The sequence below is a fragment of the Erythrolamprus reginae genome, chromosome 2 (genome assembly GCF_031021105.1).
Source record: "Erythrolamprus reginae isolate rEryReg1 chromosome 2, rEryReg1.hap1, whole genome shotgun sequence".
NCBI lineage: Eukaryota > Metazoa > Chordata > Lepidosauria > Squamata > Dipsadidae > Erythrolamprus > Erythrolamprus reginae.
In genome coordinates this window covers 229,556,194-229,571,193 of record NC_091951.1, presented here as the reverse complement: position 1 = coordinate 229,571,193, position 15,000 = coordinate 229,556,194, and the positions used below count along the sequence as shown (strand labels likewise).

General features: G+C 42.2%; 1 long non-coding RNA gene across 1 annotated transcript in view; it reads left to right on the top strand.

Moving 5' to 3' along the window:
* LOC139162161 (uncharacterized) overlaps window positions 1-15,000 on the top strand; it is a 130,267-nt gene that overhangs the window by 22,970 nt on the left and 92,297 nt on the right. The gene's annotated exons all lie outside the window — the stretch shown is intronic.

The window sequence follows — 15,000 nt, the reverse complement described above, 5'->3', positions numbered from 1 at the left end:
ATCTGCAACTACTCTGATTTTCTTCCATTTTGGTATATACATCTTTGTAAATATGAATGAATATGGTTGTATGTATGTTTTTTCTTGTGTAATATATATAGAGTGATACCTCGTCTTACATAGAAACATAGAAGACTGACGGCAGAAAAAGACCTCATGGCCCATCTAGTGTGCCCTTATACTATTTTCTGTATTTTATCTTAGGATGGATATATGTTTATCCCAGGCATGTTTAAATTCATTTACTGTGGATTTATCTACCACATCTGCTGGAACTTAATTGGTTCCGGGATGAGGTTTGTAAGGTGAAAAGTTTGTAAGACGAAACAATGTTTCCCATAGGAAACCATGGAAAAGCGAATAATGCATGCAAGCCCAAAACTCACCCCTTTTGCCAGCCAAAGTACAGTACCTGTTTTTGCACTGTTGGGATTCCCCTGAGGCTCCTCTCCATGGAAAACCCCATCTCTGGACTTGCGTGTTTTTGTGACACTGCAGGGGAATCCCAGGTCCCCTCGCTGGGAAACTCCACCTCCGGACTTCCGTTGCCAGCGAAGCACCCATTTTTGCACTGCTAAGATTCCCCTGCAGCATCGCAAAAACACGGAAGTCTGGAGGTGGTGTTTCCTATGGAGGGGAGCCTCAGGGGAATCCCAGCAGTGCAAAAATGGGCGCTTCGCTGGCAACAGAAGTCCAGAGGCGGGGCGTCCCATTGGTGGCGGCTTGGGTTTCTAGGTGAAAATAATTTGGAAGAAGAGGCAAAAAAATCTTAAACCCTGGGTTTGTATCTCAAAAAGTTTGTATGACAAGGGGTTTGTAAGATGAGGTATCATTATATATCCACCCTTATCATTCACTAAGCCAATGAAGGTCTTCATACCATAAATTCATATATAATAGGCATTTGTAACACATGAATGAATAAAAGACCAATTATCGCTATGCATATTCTTTAACAAAGTTTATTGCCTTATAACTATGCTTGGGGAAATACACTCAGGAGTTAATATGCAATTTAGTTTAACACTTTATAACTTGAACAAAGACTTATACATAGTTTAAGTAAATTTTTAAAAAAACCAGGACATGTGATCTGTTCTGATTTTACATCTATTACAAATGTATAAAAGCACTTCATGCATTACAGTAGATAGCAAGCACGAACAAATTACCTTTGGTTTAAATTGAGAGAATAATACAAGTATTGCACTGTTAAAAGCATCAAACACGGTGCAACCAAACATAAAACATTTCAGTGCCAGCTTACAAAAGTGTTATTTAGCTAGTGTGATTTGAAATTTAGAGGTGGAAAATTGTATATTCATTGAAACAATTCCTGAGCCTATTTGGATATCAGTACTGTACCTCAGCATGTTAGATACATAGTGAAAGTTCAATACATTTAAATGAACCCGTTTGCAACTCATCAGCAAAACATATTATACACTGAAATTATTAATGCTGTGCATAAACTGACCTGTCAGTTTGCCTATAACAAGTTTACACCACTGAAATTCAGCTTAGAATGGCCAGTTTTCAGTAGTGCAATTTTTAAAATTTGTTTCCCCCCCCCAAAAATAATCAGAATAACAATAGAAACAGAAGGCCTTAGCAAACAAATTATTCATTTTTAAAAGGGAGGAGGGTTCCAAAACTATCTCAAATAACAAAAACAGCCATAATATGGCAGAAATGTTTAAACCACTAAGGAAAATAAGGAGAAGCTGGAAAAATATCCAAATTCTTATCATTTTAATGTTCAATTTAAGAAATAATTACCTTAAACAAACATGTTATCTATACTTTCAATCTTAATTTATTCATCCATTAGCTACATCTAACATGAAGATAGAAGTGACATTCCATTGTTTACTGGCATACTTTAAAACATGTAATTCTGTCTTTTTCTAAACAAACAACAGGTTATGTTGGGATTTATGATAGTTATAAAGCCAATAAATCTCAGAACATAGTTTCACTGGCATATTTGCTCTTTTAACACTTCATTCCTTTGCATTCTCATGCTCCAGAATACAGGCACTATTTTCTAATCCCTTCTGCTATGAAACCTTTATCTCTAATCATTTTCTAGTACCTATTTCAAGTCATATATCATTTTTAATACATCAAGTCATCTGATGTGATTAACACTATTACTACACATCTGCCTTTTTTTCTCTCCAACCAACTTGGTTTAAAAAATGCTAGAAATGTAGACCAAGGCCGCAATGGCTCTTACAAAATGGAAGCATCTCTCTTAAAATAGGAAGACATTAAAAAAAGTCCACAGAGTAATGGAGTTTCCAGTCTCTGTCCAACGCTCAAATAAAACAATATTTTACATCCGTCAACAGAACTGTGACTAATGCTACTTTAGCTAACTGTTTAGGAAGACATTTCCACAATGTTTAATGGATCAACATAAACATAGTTGCAACTTGATTCTCAGTTGACAACGATTGTCACAGCGAAGTAAGTTTTGACATAGTTTTCCACACACAGATAACTAATATTACACAATTTGTTTTTGTCCTAAAGGGTTTTTCTCCCTCAGATCTTTGGCCTCTATTGCAAATCTGCCATCCACACCTCCACAAAAGTGTTAGGTTTCTCAATTCAGTCTAATTACGTTGAAACACCTATAAACATTTCCAAGACAAAAGAGAATGGAATACGGAAAAATTAAATATAATTCAAAGTATAATGCAAGGTCAGCTTTCTTCAAGGGGAAAAATTAAATATTATAGTTTGTTCAATATTTCTGAAGCAGCAAATAAAAGTCTCTTGAGAGCCATCTGGAGATATAATCAAGAGATTCCCACATGAGTCAACACAATTCAACAATACAGCAATGGGGCTTTGCAGCAGATTCTGGACTTTGACAATACAAGTTTTCATATCTGCTAATTTGCTGCATTAGAAAGCACACTTACACCTATACATTTATAAAAACAAAAAATATTTCAAAATGAACAAAAACGAAAGGTTGCATGCTCAGTTTTGCTATATGTAGTTTTTCATTGTGTTTTCAGAAAGTTCAAGCAAATGTTATCTATTAATAAAGTCTTTAAAATAAAGTTGTGCTTCTCTCCCTGTGCCTGAACATTTATTCTTCAGATGTCTGACCATTTCAATTTCTCTTTATGTGAATTAGAAAAAGATCAGGATGCTTAGAACTTGGAAATGGAAATTTTTACAACTGACATTTTCAAGGTTTGTTGCTTATCAGGATTTTTCTGATTTCTAAATTTTGAAATGAGCAATTTCATTCTGTCAAGATAATTTTACCTAACAGAGTATAATTAACACTCACTGAAATGGGGGCTTTGCTGCGCTCTAGGGCGCAGGTGGTGGCGGCAGAGGCTGGAGTGGAGGCCACGGTTCTCAGCTGCTCGGCGGCCCGCACATATTTGCTATTGCTGCTGCCGCCGCCAATTTTGCCGCTGCCAGGCCCCTTAGCTGTTTGGCGGCTCACAGGATCTCTGCCGCCGCAGATATTTTTTTTATTTTTAAAATGTATTTAAAGAAGCCGTCATTAAATAAAAACTCCGCTTCCACCCCAGCTTCCCGATCCTTCCCCTTTAATTCTTGGAGCGTTGGTACGCTGCACTTGAAGAGCCTTACTGCCCCCGCTGCCGCCAATTTTCCTGCCGCCGATTTCGCCGCTGCAGGGTCCCTCAGCTGTTTGGCGGCCAATATGTCTTCTGTTGGCCACCGCCGTGGCCGGAGGTGCAATCTGGGCAGTGGCGGCCAAGATTCAGACCCCTCACCGGACCCATCTTCTTTAGGCACCGGCGCCGCTTGGGGAGGAGCCCTCGTGGCCATGGGCGAGCCTCCGGATCCAGAGGCAGAAAACAGCCCAACGGATGGGCGGCTACCCACCTGCAGCAGCAAAGGGGGCCGACGGTTTGGGCTGGTCAGCATCGGGAGCTGCTCCTCCACTTTTGGGATGCCACCGCCAATTTTTCTGCCACCGATTTCAGTGCCGCCGGGCCTCTCCGCTGTCTGGCGGCCCAACATGTGGTGGCCCAATACTGATGGTATTTCTTGTACTAAATCTGGATCAGTCACACTTTCCATCTCACAGATTTCTGTCATCTCAATATCTTGGCATAAATCTGATGAAATATCCATTTCTTCTGTTTCCATGTTGGCATCGGAATCCTCAGAGCTGGTCCCAGGCATAACTGCCAGTCCTGTTTCAGTGTTATTCTCTGAAACATCTTTTGCAATCTCCTCTTGCCCTGTCAATATTTCTTGGGTTTCCATCTCTTCTGGGATATTTGTGTCCACCTGCTGTTCATGTAGCTCTTGATATCTGTTATTTTCAGGTGCAAATTGATTCTCTCCCTCAATGGGAAGCACAGGTTCCTGCTCACTGGAAGAAGTATCATATGTCTTCCTTTGTTTTTTACGGGCAGGAAAACATTCTTCAGGACCAGAAGCTTCATCTGCAATCCTTTTCCTATCTGGTTCACTCTCTGTGTTAATGTTCTCATCATAAACCTGCCTTGCATGTCGAGTCACTTCATGCTGCTTTGATGCCACATAGCTGCACTGTTCACATTTGAATGGCTTCTCACCTAAAGCAAGGAAGAAGCAATTAATAACCATTACATTACAAATCACAAATTATGTACAGCTACAGATTTATACAGTTCATCATGCTATTGAACTTCTTGCATTTAAGAATAATTTGATTTTCCACTTAACATGTTCACAAAAAGCAACAAAATACAAGAAAGAAAACAACCATGCAAGAAATCATTAGACATTCCATCTATGTTATATACATACCAGAAGGTCACTCTATAGTATTATTAGCATTTGGAATCCAAACCAAACTGGTCCATTGAAAGCAATGTAGAAAAATGGAAATTATAGGTGAATAATTATCTTACACAATTATTGTACATACCCCAAAAGAAAATATACTCTCAATGAAGGAATAACAGTTTCCCCACCCCCACTCCCGGCAACATAATATTTTAATACTTAGACTGTATATCCAACCATTTGGAAATAAGGAATACTTTAATATTCTGAGCAAAAATGATGAATAAACTGCTGTAATTAAACTTCCATATTGTTTCAAAATGTTTGCAAAATTACGTAGCTGAGCAAACTGAATAGGGGTAAATAATTTGTGGGTTTGTTTGCTTTTTGTAATTATGCAAATGCAGTTTCCTTCAACTGTGCTGATATCACTCTTCTGGTGTCATTCTCCCAAATAGACAATAACACTCACATTTGAACAGAGCAAATTGAAGGAACAATGGGGAATGTTTACAGTAAAAGTAGAAGTCCATACAGATAGTCTTCAACCTACGACCACAACTGGACTGGAAGTGAAATGGTCATAAAATGAGATGTCACATGCCATCATTAAAATAGAATCACTGGTTGTTTAGAGGGAGCCCCAGGTAGATGGGGGTATGGTGGGGGGCTTCAGGGATTAGGGGAGGCCCAAAATAGACCATATGCAACTCTGGAAGGGTGTTTAGTGCAGTGCGAGTACAAGGAGGCCGCAGCCACCCCGGAAGTCTCAGTCACTCCAGCCTGGTCCAGCAGTGTGCTGCAAATGCACTACATCCTGGGAAGTGCCAAATGCCCAAGAAATGTCCACAACGGAATGAAAGTAGACGGTATTCAGGATGCACTAAACACCCAGAAAACATCCAATGCCCAGAAATCTCCAACAGGGCAGAGCAAAGCAGCTGTTGTTCCCCCATCTCTAAGAAGACATTTGCTGCCCTGCGTTCCACCATGCCAACTGATCTTCACGGTCTTCTTTGCCCTATTAATGACAAGGCATGTCCAGCGTGGCCTTTGACTGCTAGCCTTGGTAGGCCTTCTTCCAAAGCCACTTGCACTATTCTCCAAACAGCATGTAGCCTTGCCAGCTCACGTATGGCCTTCTCACAAGGCTTTGGAAGGGTTCAAAACCTCACAAGGCTATACATGATTTGGAGAAGGCCATACATGGTCTCTAGAAGGCCCCAGCAGCTGCCTCACAAAGGCCACCCTGGGTGTGCTTGTTCAGCAGCAGAAGCAAAAAAATGGCAAAGTTTAGCTGGGCAGCGGGAGCCAAAGAATGTAGGGGGCTGTAAAACAGCAGAGATGGGGAAAGTTAAAGCACCTGCAGTCATAAGTATGGGCAGGGTGCCAAGGTCCCAAATTTTCATCACATGGCTGTAGAAGTTATAAAATAGCCCTAACTTTGGGCATAGATTTCAACTGCCACTATCTGTTGTATGTTTAGTTAAGTAGCACAGATAACCCAAAAGAAAACATACAAGTACAAAAAAACATCCTGTAGATTAGGCAATAAGAGTTTTAAAATGTTTCTCACAGGCTTCAAATTAAAACAACCTTACTGCACTGCTACTACAGGTGTCACTGATAGCATGCTATATATACTAGTGATGATGAACCCTCTTTCTCTCAGGTGCCGAAAGTGTGTGCACTCGCACTGTCGCACATGTGCAAGTGCCCACACACATGATGCAATGCCCCTTCCCGCATGACCCTCCCCCTGCACATGCGCACATGCACAATGGCCACCTCATGTTTTGCCTCCCATCCCAAAACAGTGGTGGGAGGGGGAAGAGCCTCTTTCCCCAAACAGAGCTGGGGGAGGGGAAGCCTCCCATCCCCAAATGGAGCTGGAGGAGGAAGCCTTGCATGCCCAAACAACACTGGGGTGGAATCTCCAGAGATCTGGGAAGACATGGACTGCAGAAAATGAGGAGAAAGCATGAGTTTGTCTGACCCAAAAATCAACTGGCCAACGGCAAGGCACTTGCACATGCGCAGTGGAGCTGAGCTGGTCAATCAAGTGGAGCTTGTGTGCCTGTGGAGAGGGCTGTGTGCCGCTAATGGCACACGTGCCATAGGTTCACCATCACAAATATATACCACTCACTCAATTCTAAGCTTAGAGATGATGGTTACAGCATCTCTATCTCCCCATAATGAATTGTGCTCCTACTCTAAAAAGCAAATTGCAGCTGCTACAGAGCCAGTAACACTAAAAACAAAGGCTCTGTGGGTCAGCAAAGAATCCAAGGGCCAGGCTACAGAAACTGCTGCTGCTACATCAGCAACTGTTACTTTTATACTGTCTATAATAGTGGTTTTTTTCCTCAGAACTTTTCAATAAGGCATTATTTTGCAGTGTAACCAATTCATATATAATATGGATAATTAATACTGCAATATGTAATTTAAGATCAGGTCAGCAACAGGGTATACCCTCAAATGTCAGACCTTCCCACAATCCATATGATAACCAAATATATCTATCACCTTCCCATTTTAGAAAGCACTTTATGTGTTCTGATGCATAAAATATATAAAACTGTTCCCAAAATAGTGAATATTTTCTATAGGATTTGAGAAAATAATGCAGACTGAATTTTACATCTAATGAAGAATTAACATTTATCTTCCTAAAAGGCTTAAAGTCTGAACATCAACAAACATATGTGATACTTAACAGAAATTAGCACCATAAAATAATTGCTTTCTGTTTTTTCTTTTCTTGGCTGATGTAGCCCTGCATTGCTAGCTTTAATATGGAAAACTCTGAAATGCTGCCTGCAACCTTGCATGTATTAAAATACCATCTTAATCCTTTGGAACTGCCTTTTTACCAACCTGAATGAGTATGCATATGTCTCGTTAAATGAGTCTTCTGAGAACTTGAATAAGGACACATAGAACATCGGTAGGGACGCTCGCCTGTGAAAACAGAGCATTAAAATTAAGTATAAAATCTGTTGTCATAATTATTTTCCCAGAATTCAACATAGCTGGCAAATACTGCAAACATTAATAATCCTATCACATTCACAAGCTGCCATATTTCACCTAAAAAGTAATTCTCTTGCTTTGTAAACCTAGCTGTTATCCAGGAATACAAAATAAATATTTTTCTGCAGCAGGAAAACTCGGCTAAGCATGCGTGCTTGAGCACTGTTAGAAAATGCTCTCCCTCAGAAGCTTCCAAACTGCCCTTCCTCCCACCTACACATTATAGTTTTCACAGTCATCACATGATTGACTAGCAATCATCACCCCTCCTTTCCTAACTTTAGAATGACAGAGACAGTGAAAATCACTGCACAATTGGTAGACTGCTCTGCTCTGTTACTTTAAAACTGGGGAAAACAGGGATTGTACTCTAGGATCGTAAGTTCCTGTATCAAACAAAACTCTTACTTCCTAATAAAAAAGAATAGAAGACTCTCCCCATGTTTCTTATTTCTTCTAAACTCTCATTGCAAATGGGAGGAATACCAGAGGACTTGGAAGAAACTGGGAATGGATGGCTCATAAGATTTGAGTTATAGAGTGACTCATAAGAAATAATATTTTCATGACTTAATGTTTTTCTTAAATTGGTCCAATCCTAAACATCCTCTAATTTAGAAACCATAACAACATTTTACATCAAGAATGTACTAGAAAGTATATATCAACAATAAATATTAAATAAATTGACTGCTCTGGAATAGTTATGGTGCATTAAATTGAAAGGCTGTTCCAGTCCCGAAATGTATTATACGGCTTTCAGTAGGAACACAGTATGCCTGGTAGGTGGACAATTTTATTTTCCCTACATTAGGTATTGAAATCACTTCCATTCACAATGGGAGATATCCCTTTTTCCATCAATCAACTTCAAATCTACTCCAAAAGGCTCTAGCTATAAAGCAGACCCAGAGGACTGTTAGTTTGATGGAATGAATGTTGCAAATATAATCTATACAATTGCTCATTAACAGATTTCAAAAAGCTGCAAAAAGCTGTATGAGTTCGAATATGATGGACAAATTCTTCCTCAGACTCTGCCTCATACTGGCATGGCTTGCAATGAAATGGTTTGTTCTTCAAACCCTTACTTTTGTCATCTATGCTCCCCTGAGCATCTTGTGCTTCCAATGAAAAGACTTTTTCTTGATCAGAAGAGTGAGGATCAGTAGACTCTGATAGTCCAGTTGCTTCCGCATCATGAACCTCAGGAGTAATAAGGTCTATGTCCATATCTTCTATTTCTTCAGAGTCATTCTCTGCTCTTTGTGAATCATCCATTCCTTCTACATCACTGTCTGAAAAATTGGTGTTACCCACGGTTGTCAGTTCAGCCATTTGCCTCTCCTCACCAACCATATAATCACAACAGTTGCCATTAACTTCGCCCGTGAGGGCCACATTTGCCAGCATAATAAGTTGAGGTGCTGCCACTTCAGCTTTGGAAAGTTCAGAAAAGTCATACATGTCGTTTGACAGTGCCATGTTAAGGTTAGTATTGCTATAAAATAGGCTGCTGCCACCAGATTGACCCAACACTGGCATTGTCATAACAATAATTCTGTTAAAAAAAGAAACAATTGGTAAATTAACAAACCATACTTTTAAGATGAATTTTGTAAGTAAACCATACTATACTCACTGGTCTCTTTTGTACATAACAAAAAAACACAACATGGCTGTCAATAAAATCTAAATAAAATTAAAACTACAGTGGAACCCCGACATAAGAGCTGCTCTACTTAAGAGCAACTCGAGATAAGAGCTGGGAGGGGAGAGATATTTTTGTTCTACTTACAAGCCCAAATTCGAGATACAAGCGCCAAGGAGCTGTCTCCTGAAGCCAAACGCTAACTTCCGCGTTCGGCTTCAGGAGACAGCTGCGAAGCGGCGCGCGTGTTTTAAAAGGTTGCAGCCGGCCTGGGGGGCTCGGGGGGTGCTTGCAGCTTTCTTTCTTGCTCTTTTTCTTTCTCTCTTTTACCTTCCCTTCCTCTATTTCTTCTTTTCTTTCTCCTTCCCACCTTCTTCCCTCCCTCCCTCCTTTCACTCATTCCTCTCTTACTCTCCCCTTTCATAAGTTTCCTTGCTTCCTTCCTCTGTTCCTGTCCCTTCCCCCTTTCTTTCTTTCTTTCTTTCTTTCTTTCTTTCTTTCTTTCTTGCTCTTTTTCTTTCTCTCTTTTACCTTCCCTTCCTCTATTTCTTCTTTTCTTTCTCCTTCCCACCTTCTTCCCTCCCTCCCTCCCTTCACTCATTCCTCTCTTACTCTCTCCTTTCATAAGTTTCCTTGCTTCCTTCCTCTGTTCCTGTCTCTTCCCTCTTTCCTTCCTTCCTTCCCACCCTCCGTCCATTCATTCACCCATTCCTCTCTTGATCGCTTAAAGCCGGTCCCTGGTGCAAAAAGGGTTGGGGACCTCTGTCCTACAGGATTGGGTGGCAGAGAAGTTGAACATATGTAAATTTAAAAGTTTAAGAAAGTTTACAAGTTAAGTGAAAGAAACTTCATTATTCATTTATATGTACATGTACATTTCTTCATTAAAAACATGTCTTTCTGCATAATTTAGACTAACTTTGTGAGTTTTTTGAGGGCTGGAACCAATTAAAATTATTTACATTAATTCCTATGGGGAAAAGTCGTTCGAGATAAGAGCTGCTCGACTTAAGAGCCCAGGTCCGGAACGAATTAAACTCGTATCTCAAGGTACCACTGTATTTCCATTAAGTACGGTAAAAACCTAGAACACCTGAGTTAACTTCAATTACATAAAACTTCTACAGGGAAAGAAAGAATAAATAATCTAAAACCATGGTTAATAAAGGTCATAGAGATGAGCTAATTAAAGATAATGCTCAAATGTCCATTTCTTAACTGTGATTTTTCACTTATCTTGAATCATGCCTATACATAAATTAACTTCTATGAGGCAAAGTTGACTGCCCTGTATTTTACTGGCAGGACTTAATAGCGTAATACAATTATCAGTTGCCTGGTGTAAAAATGTATTTATTATGTACTATATATTGCTGCTGAAATTAGATTTCAAGCAATATAACTGTAAATAAGGTCCTATACAACTTTTATTTAAAACACTGACTGGGATCACATATGTTCAACCAGAACTTTTAACTATAGTTGTTGCACAAACCATAATGGCCTTGTCTGCATATCATGCTAGGCTAAACAAAAACAAAAACAAAACCTCATAGCCACTTACTATGTTTGCACAGCATTTTATGGAATTAATCTAATTTTCTGCGGTTGGACAACTCACTGAACCATTAACGAATAACTCAGGCAGAGTTCACCCAAAATACTAGGTTTAAAATGTGTCACATTAGTTTGTTGTGCACTATGTTACATGAACACAGCCATTATGAAATGACTGAAAATTAACGTTTCCAGACTACTATAGTATGTAGGAATCCACGTCAGTAAGAATATTTGATAATCACATTTGATCAATTTATTTTCAAACATTTAAACCAGTATGCATTTGGTAAGATTCTAATTAAATCCATGAACCCTTGTTACCCTGCTGGGTGGGCTATTCAGTCTTGAAATTAAACTAACAGCATGGGGTGATTTTAATTTACATATGCTCGCTTGCTCTGGTCTAAACCTAAAAAGATCCGTAATTCTCAGATCTATATCTGAAATTGCTTCTTATCAGAGGAAGCGAACTGTATTTCAACTTGAAAGTTTTCAAAAGCCAGAAAGAATCTTTTAAATAGAGCAGCAACCTTTGGGGCCTTCAGTCCTTGATTCTACGGTATGTAGAACTGATTTTGAAGCTCCACCAAGTTACCACCCCGTAAAATAACGAAGCACAAGGTTAGGAGTCCAAAAGTTTGCACTCTAAAAAGCCCCTCACTCTGTGAATGTCCATTGCCAGCCCAGCCAACCAGCGGCAGCGGCGGCTGTTGCATTCCAGAAATAGGCATTTTCTCAAATACCAAGTAGGAGCACAAAGCTCTCTTTTGCAAAACTCTTTGCCTCGCAAGCAGAGCTTCCAACTCGGGCAAACTCAAGGCCTCCGCGGATGCGTCGTCTACCGCTTTTCCTTTCCTCCTTTTTTGAGGGCTTTAAACTCTCCTCCCAAAAGTTCCAGCTCCTCCGTAACTTTCTTGAAAAAGTCGCCGAAGACGAAGGAGATTCGCCCATAAGTTTCTCTCGGCCGCCCTCCCCCCAAGGCGGCAGCGAAAGCGGGTGGGGACTTGGTTTTTTTTCCCCTCCCTCCTTGAAGCAGCTCCCCGATCTAAGAGAAATGGGGGAATTGCCGACAGGAGCTCCTCAACCCACCCCTTAAAAAAAAACAGAACCATCCACTCCACCCCTAACCCTTAAGCAAGAATCTTCCTCGACTCTTCGCCCCCGATCTCCCTCCAGGATCCCATAGAAGGCGGACGGCGTGGGTCGAGGAGATCAAGGAGGCTCTCCCCCCCCCCCCCGACTCCGGAAGGCGAGAAAGGAGCCGAGCATTGCTCCGCATCGGTGGAGGGGGGGGGGTAAAGCGTAGAGGGGGAGAGAAGGCGATCGAGGCCCAACTTCCACCTCCGAGCCCCCCCACCACCACCACCGCCTCTGGGCTTCTCCATCCGTGCAGGGCGCGGAGCCCAAGGTCACCCCCGCCACCCTCAACCTCACCGCTGGCGGCGAAGGGGTCCGAAAGCGGGGACGACGAGAAATCGCTGTCCAGCTCCAAAAAGCAGGGCGGCTGCTGTTCCTCCTGCTGCTGCGGCCTCCTCCTCGGCAACTCTCCGCAGCGAGGGAGACGGCGGCGGAGGCGGCTCCTCCCCGCCAAACTTCCTTCCCTTCTTCCTGCAGCAAGGAAATAACAGCCCGTGGTGAGAAGAGAAGGGAACCGGGGTGGCAAGCCTCCCCCGGCAAAGAGGGAGACTTCTCCTCTGGGGCTCCTTCCAGGGGCTTCCTTCCTGAGAGGCACCGCCGCTCGCCAAGTCCTCCCCGCCTGCTCGGCTCAGCTTTCCCCAACCGCTCACTCCACCCCCTCCACCCGCCGTCCCACGCGCAGCAGCGCCGAAGCGAAGCAAGAACAAGCCTCCTCCAGATCAGCCCTGGACAGCGCCACAAGCTCGCTCCCGCGTTCCTCCAAACCGCCAGCTCAATGTTGTCGTCGTCCCTCTAGCGCAGTGATTTTCAACCTTTTTTGTGCCGCGGCACATTTTTTACATTTACGAAACCCTGGGGCACATTGAGCGGGGGGGAGGAAGGGGGGCGGCTAAAAAAAGTTTGGACAAAAAAATTCTCTCTCTCTTCCTCCCCTTCACTCTATTTTTTTCTCCCTCCCTTTCTCTCCCTTCCTTCCTTCCTTTCTCTTCCTTCCTTCCTCTTTTTTGCTCTCTTTCTCTCTCCCTGCCTCCCTCTGTCTTTCTCTCTCTCTCCTTCCCTCCCTCTCTCTTGTTTTCTTTCTCTCTTTCTCTCTTTCTCTCTTTCTTTCTCTTGTTCTCTCTCTCTCTCTTGCTTTCTTTCTCTCTCTCTTGTTCTCTTTCTCTCTCTCTCTTTCTTGCTTTCTCTCTCTCTTGCTTTCTTTCTCTCTGAGCTTCGCGGCACACCTGACCATGTCTCGCGGCACACTTGTATGCCACGGCACACTGGTTGAAAAACACTGCTCTAGCGCACCCCAACTTTCCAAGCCCGGCCGTGGGCTCCTTACACCTCTCCCGCTTCTTCTCCTTCTCTGCGCTCGCCTGGGAAAGCCCTCCTCGGGAGTCAAGGGTCCGCGCAGGCCAACGGCGAAAGTCCGCGCATTCCAGCGCTCACCACGCGCATGCAACGGCAGCCGCCGCCGCAAGGAGAGAGCCGGCCTCACCCATCCTAACCCGATCCAATTACTGCCCTGCCCTGACCCGCCACTCCCCCTCACGCCAGGTCAGGGTTTTGGCCCGCGCGGTGTCGGGAGCCTCGAAACCTGTCTGGTGCTCACGCGCAGTCATGTTTTTTTAGTGGCCCTTTCTTGTCTGGGGTTGGTGTGGGGGCTTATTTTGCCGTCCTGGTTGGCAGCAGAAGAGGAGTATCCTAAAGGGGGGAAGGGAGGTGGGTGGGAGAAGTAGCTTGATTGAAAAGCAAAGCTGTGCCATCTTAAATTAGGTAAACTGGCTCTTGCCTCGCTCCTCCTGGAGACTCTCCTGTGAATTATGATTGCCTTTAAAAAGATGGTGCATAAGGCAGATTGCATGACTTAGGCGCAGTTGCTGAATTTCAATATCCAGGAATTCATAAGTCAAAAACCTCAATTTATGTTTGTTTTACTTTGGGTGAAAGGAAAACCAGGACTGCATACTGGTATTAAATATGCTGGTCCTGTTCCCACAATGTACTTAATTAACTATCTGGAACTGGGACACATCATTAAAGCAATAAATTATCCCCAACAAGATAAAATAAATAAATACATTTGTTTGTTTGTTTGTTTATTGATTGATTGATTGATTGATTGATTGATTTAGATTTCCATGCTGCCCTTCTCGATGTGACTCAGTTGGCTAAGCCAGTGTTTCCCAACCTTGGCAACTTGAAGATATTTAGACTTCAACTCCCAGAATTCCCCAGCCAGCGCTGGCTGGGGAATTCTGGGAGTTGAAGTCCAAATATCTTCAAGTTGCCAAGGTTGGGAAACACTGGGCTAAGCCATTGACTGCATAACACATTAACCCATAGTTTCAATTATCATTCCAATTGGAGTTGGACGACGTTCGGATTTCACAAATAAATAAAATCAAAAATAAATAAAATCAAGGTTCAAAGAATCAACTTAATGGGTTGGTTCACACAGCACACTACAAGCTGGCCAGCTGTGTTTTACCATTGTGCATAGTGTGCAAACCCAGAAATCAAAAGGTGTAAATCACATGAATTCTACAAATTCAGCCACTGAGCTGCAGGACTTGCAAATCATATTAACCAGCTGTTGTGCACACCCCTCTGCTATTTCTTGGTCTTAGTGAAGCAGGTAAAATGCAAATGATAGTGTTATTAAAGCAATGTTTGCTTTGCTGTTCCTAAACCTTAATATTGTATAGATCTAGCCCATCTTCCCCAAATTCAGAATCGCCTTTTCCACTCCCTAGCTTGTTTTTTGCCAGAAGGATGCAGGACATCAACTATGTTGAATAAAGCAACACTTGGTAATAAAGGCAAGCAAGTTGCCTTCTTATCAAATACTTATT